Raw genomic sequence first — 7,579 nt, 5'->3', positions numbered from 1 at the left:
TCGAATCGACTTAAAGCCAGATAGTCACATTGGCCGCTCTTAACTCTGAAACGGTTGTACTTATCGTCTGCAAAGCTATGTCACGTGCTGCGGTATGCGGAGACACTAAAAGCACCATAGTAGAACACGGATGAATCTTCTAAGTTGATGTAATAGCCGGTAAGAAGTAGTACAATACACGTCTTAGGTATCGATTATTGACTTTTTAGCTGGCGTTGGTGCCTTGGACATGAGCTAGGACCTTAAAATTCTGCATGAACGGAGGACTAGCAGCCGAGTTGCACGGGAGAATGTGAAAAGTGTTCATATGTAGTAAAAACCTGAGAAATCCGTCCGTTTCGTCATTTGTTATCGAATCGACGTAAAGGCAGATAGTCACATTGGCCGCTCTTCTCTCTGAAACGGTTGTACTTATCGTCTGCAAAGCTATGTCACGTACTGCGGTTAGTGGAGATACTAAAAGCACCATAGTAGAACACAGATGAAGCTTCTAAGTTGATGTAATAGCCAGTAAGAAGTAGTACAATTCAAGTTTATGTATCGATTATTGACTTTTTAGCTGTCTTTGGTGCCTTGGACATGAGCTAGGACCTTAAGATTCTGCATGATGGAGGACTAGCAGCCGAGTTGCACGGGAGAATGTGAAAAGTGTTCATATGTAGTAAAAACATGAGAAATACGTCCGTTTTCGCCATTTGTTATCGAATCGATTTATAGCCAGATCGTCACATTGGCCGCTCTTCTCTCTGAAACGGTTGTACTTATCGTCTGCAAAGCTATGTCGCGTGCTGCGGTATGCGGAGACACTAAAAGCACCATAGTAGAACACAGATGAAGCTTCTAAGTTGATGTAATAGCCAGTAAGAAGTAGTACAATTCAAGTTTTAGGTATCGATTATTGACTTTTTAGCTGGCTTTGGTGCCTTGGACATGAGCTAGGACCTTAAGATTCTGCATGAATGGAGGATTAGCAGCGCAGTTGCACGGGAGAATGTGAAAAGTGTTCATATGTAGTAAAAACCAGAGACATCCGTCCGTTTTCGTCATTTGTTATCGAATAGACTTAGAGCCAGATCGTCACATTGGGCGCTCTTCTCTCTGAAACGGTTGTACTTATCGTCTGCAAAGCTATGTCGCGTGCTGCGGAATGCGGAGACAGTAAAAGCACCATAGTAGAACACAGATGTAGCTTCTAAGTTGATGTAATAGCCAGTAAGAAGTAGTAAAATGCAAGTATTAGGTATCGATTATTGACTTTTTGGCTGGCTTTGGTGCCTTGGACATGAGCTAGGACCTTAAGATTCTGCATGAAAGGAAATTAGCAGCGGAGTTGCACGGGAGAATATGAAAAGTGCTCATATGTAGTAAAAACCTAGAAACCGTCCGTTTTCGTCATTTGTTATCGAATCGACTTAAAGCCAGATCGTCACATTGGCCGCTCTTCTCTCTGAAACGGTTGTACTAATCGATTTCATAGCTATGTCGCGTGCTGCGGTATGCGGAGACACTAAAGGCAGCATAATAGAACACAGATGAAGCTTCTAAGTTGATGTAATAGCCAGTAAGAAGTAGTACCATTCAAGTTTTAGGTATCGATTATTAACTTTTTAGCTGGCTTTGGTGCCTTGGACATGAGCTAGGACCTTAAGATTCTGCATGAAAGGAGGACTTGCAGCCGAGTTGCACCGGAGGAATGTGAAAAGTGTTCATATGTAGTAAAAACCAGAGAAATCCGTCCGTGTTCGACTTTTGTTATCGAATCGACTTAAAGCCAGATCAACACATTGGCCGCTCTTCTCTCTCAAACGGTTGTACTTATCGACTGCAAAGCTATGTCGCGTGCTGCGGTATGCGGAGACACTAAAAGCACCATAGTAGAACACAGATGAAGCTTCTACGTTGATGTAATAGTCAGTAAGAAGTAGTACAATTCAAGTTTTAGGTATTGATTATTGACTTTTTAGCTGGCTTTGGTGTCTTGGACATGAGCTAGGACCTTAAGATTCTGCATGAAAGGAGGACTAGCAGCCCAGTTGCACGGGAGAATATGAAAAGTGTTCATATGTAGTAAAAACCTGAGAAATAAGTCCGTGTTCGACATTTGTTATCGAATCGACTTAAAGCCAGATCGTAACATTGGCCGCTCTTCTCTCTGAAACGGTTGTACTTATCGTCTGCAAAGCTATGTCGAGTGCTGCGGCATGCGGAGACACTAAAAGCACCATAGTAGAACACAGATGAAGCTTCTAAGTTGATGTAATAGCCAGTAAGAAGTAGTACAATTCAAGTTTTAAGTATCGATTGTTGACTTTTTACCCTTCTTTGGTGCCTTGGGCATGAGCTAGGAACTTAAGATTTTGCATGATAGGAGGTCTAGCAGCCGCGTTGCACGTGAGAATGTGAAAAGTGTTCATATGTAGTGAAAACCTGAGATATCCGTCCGTTTTCGTCATTTGTTGTCGAATCGACTTAAAGCCAGATCGTCACATTGGCCGCTCTTCTCTTTGAAACGGTGGTACTTATCGTCTGCAAAGCTACGTGTCGTGCTGCGGTATGCGGAGACACTAAAAGCACCATAGTAGAACACAGATGAAGCTTCTAAGTTGATGTAATAGCCAGTAAGAATTAGTACAATTCAAGTAGTAGGTATCGATTATTGACTTTGTAGCTGGCTTTGGTGCCTTGGACATGAGCTAGGACCTTAAGATTCTGCATGAAAGGAGGACTAGCACCCGAGTTGAACGGGAGAATGTGAAAAGTATTCCTATGTAGTAAAAACCTGAGAAATCCGTTCGTTATCGTCATTTGTTATCGAATCGACTTAAAGCCAGATCGTCACATTAGCCGCTCTTCTCCCTGAAACGGTTGTACTTATCGACTGCAAAGATATGTCGCGTGCTGCGGTATGCGGAGACACTAAAAGCACCATAGTAGAACGCAGATGAAGCTTCTAAGATGATGTAATAGTCATTAAGAAGTAGTAAAATTCCAGTTTTAGGTATCGATTATTGACTTTTTAGCTGGCTTTGGTGCCTTGGACATGAGTTATTATCTGGGAGTACGCATTAGGAGTGATTTAAAATGGAATGATCATATAAAGTTGATCGTCGGTAAAGCAGATGCCAGACTGAGATTCATTGGAAGAATCCTAAGGAAATGCAATCCGACAACAAAGGAAGTAGGTTACAGTACGCTTGTTCGCCCAATGCTTGAATACTGCTCAGCAGTGTGGGATCCGCACCAGGTGGGGTTGATAGAGGAGATAGAGAAGATCCAACGGAGAGCAGCGCGCTTCGTTACGGGATCGTTTGGTGATTGCGAAAGCGTTACGGAGATGATAGATAAACTCCAGTGGAAGACTCTGCAGGAGAGACGCTCAGTAGCTCGGTACGGGCTTTTGTTTAAGTTTCGAGAACATGCCTTCACCGAGGAGTCGAGCAGTATATTGCTCCCTCCTACGTATATCTCGCGAAGAGACCATGAGGATAAAATCAGAGAGATTAGAGCCCACACAGAAGCATACCGACAGTCCTTCTTTCCACGTACAATACGAGACTGGAATAGAAGGGAGAACCGATAGAGGTACTCAGGGTACCCTCCGCCACACACCGTCAGGTGGCTTGCGGAGTACGGATGTAGATGTAGATGTAGATGTAGTTAGGACCTTAAGATTCTGCATGAATGGAGGTCTAGAAGCCGAGTTGTACGGGAGAATGTGAAAAGTGTTCATATGTAGTAAAAACCTGAGAAATCCGTCCGTTTTCGTCATTTGTTATCGAATCGACTTAAAGCCAGATCGTCACATTGGGCGCTCTACTCTCTAAAACGGTTGTACTTATCGTCTGAAAAGCTATGTCGCGCGCTGCGGTATGCGGAGACACTAAAAGCACCATAGTAGAATACAGATGAAGCTTCTAAGTTGATGTAATAGCCAGTAAGAAGTAGTACAATTCAAGTTATAGGTATCGATTATTGACCTTTTAGCTTGCTTTGGTACCTTGGATATGAGCTAGGACCTTAACATTCTGCATGAAAGGAGGACTAGCTGCCGAGTTGCACGGGAGAAAGTGAAAAGTGTTCATATGTAGTAAAAACCTTAGAAATCCGTTCGTTATCGTCATTGTTATCGAATCGACTTAAAGCCAGATCGTCACATTAGCCGCTCTTCTCTCTGAAACGGTTGTACTTATCGACTTCAAAGCTATGTCGCGTGCTCCGAGATGCGGAGACACTAAAAGCACCATAGTAGAACACAGATGAAGCTTCTAAGATGATGTAATAGCCTGTAAGAAGTAGTACAATTCAAGTTTTTGGTATCGATTATTGACTTTTCAGCTGGCTTTGGTGCCTTGGACATGAGCTAGGACCATAAGATTCTGCATGAAAGGAGGACTAGCAGCCGAGTTGCAAGGGAGAATGTGAAATGTGTTCATATGTAGTAAAAACCTGAGAAATCCGTCCGTTTTCGTCATTTGTTATCGAATCGACTTTAATCCACATCGTCACATTGGCCGCTCTTCGTTCTGAAACGGTTGTACTTATCTTGTGCAAAGCTATGTCGCGCGCTGCGGTATGCAGAGACACTAAATGCACCATAGTAGAACACAGATGAAGCTTCTAAGTTGATGTAATAGTCAGTAAGAAGTAGTACAATTCAAGTTTTATTTATCGATTATTGACTTTTCAGCTGGCTATGGTGTCTTGGACATGAGATAGGACCTTAAGATTCTGCATGAAAGGATTACTAGCAGGCGAGTTGCAAGGGAGAATGTGGAAAATGTTCATATGTAGTAAAAACCTGAGAAATCCTTCCGTTTTCGTCATTTGTTATCGAATCGACTTAAAGCCAGATCGTCACATTGGTCGCTCTTCTCTCTGAAACGGTTCTACTTATCGTCTGCAAAGCTATGTCGCGTGCTGCGGTATGCGGAGACACTGAAAGCACCATAGTAGAACACAGATGAAGGCTCTAATTTGATGTAATAGCCTGTAAGAAGTAGTACAATTCAAGTTTTAGGTATCGATTATTGACTTTTTAGCTGGCTTTGGTGCCTTGGACATGAGCTAGGACCTTAAGATTCTGCATTAAAGGAGGACTAGCAGCCGAGTTGCACGTTAGAATGTGAAAAGTGTTCATATGTAGTAAAAACCAGAGAAATCCGTCCGTGTTCAACATTTGTTATCGAATCGACTTAAAGCCAGATCGTTACATTCGCCGCTCTCCTCTCTGAAACAGTTCTACTTATCGTCTGCAAAGCTATGTCGCGTGCTGCGGAATGCGGAGACACTAAAAGCACCATAGTAGAACATAGATGAAGCCTCTAATTTGATGTAATAGCCAGTAAGAAGTTGTACAATTCAAGTTTTAGGTATCGATTATTGACTTTTTAGCTGGCTTTGGTGCCTTGAACATGAGCTAGGACCTTAAGATTCTGCATGAAAGGAGGACTAGCAGCCGAGTTGCACGGGAGAATGTGAAGAGTGTTCATATGTAGTAAAAACCTTAGAAATCCGTTAGTTATCGTCATTGTTATCGAATCGACTTAAAGCCAGATCGTCACATTAGCCGCTCTTCTCTCTGAAACGGTTGTACTTATCGACTGCAAAGCTATGTCGCGTGCTGCGGTATGCGGAGACACTAAAAGCACCATAGTAGAACACAGATGAAGCTTCTAAGATGATGTAATAGCCAGTAAGAAGTAGTACAATTCATGTTATAGGTATCGATTATTGACTTCTTAGCTGGCTTTGGTGCCTTAAGATTCTGCATGAAAGGAGGACTAGCAGCCGAGTTGCACGGGAGAATGTGAAAAGTGTTCATATGTGGAAAAACCTGAGTAATCCGTCCGTTATCGTCATTTGTTATCGAATCGACTGAAAGCCAGATCGTCACATTGGCCGCTCTTCTCTCTGAAACGGTTGTACTTATTGTCTGCAAAGCTATGTCGCGTGCTGCGGAATGCGGAGACACTAAAATCACCGTAGTAGAACACAGGTGAAGTTTCTAAGTTGAAGTGTTATCCAGTAAGATGTAGTACAATTCAAGTCTTAGGTATCGATTATTGTTTTTTTACCATTCTTTGGTGCCTTGGACATGAGCTAGGACCTCAAAATTCTGCATGAACGGAGGACTAGCAGCCGAGTTGCACGGGAGAATGTGAAGTGTGTTCATATGTAGTAAAAACCTGAGAAATCCGTTCGTTTTGGTCATTTGTTATCGAATCGACTTAAAGCCAGATCGTCACATTGGCCGCTCTTCTCTCTGAAACGGTTCTACTTATCGTCTGCAAAGCTATGTCGCGTGCTGCGGTATGTGGAGACGCTAAAGGCACCATAGCAGAACACAGATGAAGCTTCTAAGTTGATGTAATAGCCAGTAAGAAGTAGTACAATTCAAGTTTTAGGTATCGATTATTGACTTTTTAGCTGGCTTTGGTGCCTTGGACATGAGCTAGGACCTTAAGATTCTGCATTAAAGGAGGACTAGCAGCCGAGTTGCACGGGAGAATGTGAAAAGTGTTCATATGTAGTAAAAACCTGAGAAATCCGTCCGTTTTCGTCATTTGTTATCGAATCGACATAAAGCCAGATCGTCACATTGGCCGCTCTTCTCTCTGAAACGGTTGTACTTATCGTCTGCAAAGCTATGTCACGTGCTGCGGTATGAGGAGACAGTAAAAGCGCCATAGTAGAACACAGATGAAGCTTCTAAGTTGATGTAATAGCCAGTATAAGTAGTACAATTCAAGTTTTAGGTATCGATTATTGACTTTTTAGCTGGCTTTGGTGCCTTGGACATGAGCTAGGACCTTAAGATTCTGCATGAAAAGAGGATTAGCAGCCGAGTTGCATGGGAGAATGTAAAATGTGTTCATATGTAGTAAAAACCTGAGAAATCCGTCCGTTTTCGTCATTTGTTATCCAATCGACTTAAAACCAGATCGTCACATTGGCCGCTCTTCTCTCTGAAACGGTTGTACTTATCGTCTGCAAATCTATGCCGCGTGCTGCGGTATGCGGAGACACTAAAAGCACCATAGTAGAACACAGATGAAGCTTCTAAGTTGATGTAATAGCCAGTAAGAAGTAGTTCAATTCAAGTTTTAGGTATCGATTATTTACTTTTTAGCTGGCTTTGGTGCCTTGGACATGAGCTAGGACCTTAAGATTCTGCATGAAAGGAGGACTAGCAGCCAAGTTGCACGGGAGAATGTGAAAATTGTTCATATGTAGTGAAAACCTGGGAAATCCGTCCGATTTCGTCATTTGTTATCGATTCAACTTAAAGCCAGATCGTCACATTGGCCGCTCTTCTCTCTGAAACGGTTGTACTTATCGTCTGCAATGCTATGTCACGTGCTGCGGTATGTGGAGACACTAAAGGCACCATAGAAGAACACAGATGAAGGTTCTAAGTTGATGTAATAGCCAGTAAGAAATATTACAATTCAAGTTTTAGGTATCGATTATTGAATTTTTAGCTGGCTTCGGTGCCTTGGACATGAGCTAGGACCTTAAGATACTGCATGAAAGGAGGACTAGCAGCCGAGTTGCACTGGAGAATGTGAAAAGTGTTCAT

Source organism: Schistocerca gregaria, unplaced genomic scaffold (assembly GCF_023897955.1).
Source record: "Schistocerca gregaria isolate iqSchGreg1 unplaced genomic scaffold, iqSchGreg1.2 ptg000378l, whole genome shotgun sequence".
Classification (NCBI taxonomy): Eukaryota; Metazoa; Arthropoda; class Insecta; order Orthoptera; family Acrididae; genus Schistocerca; species Schistocerca gregaria.
This window is presented reverse-complemented; position numbering follows the sequence as displayed.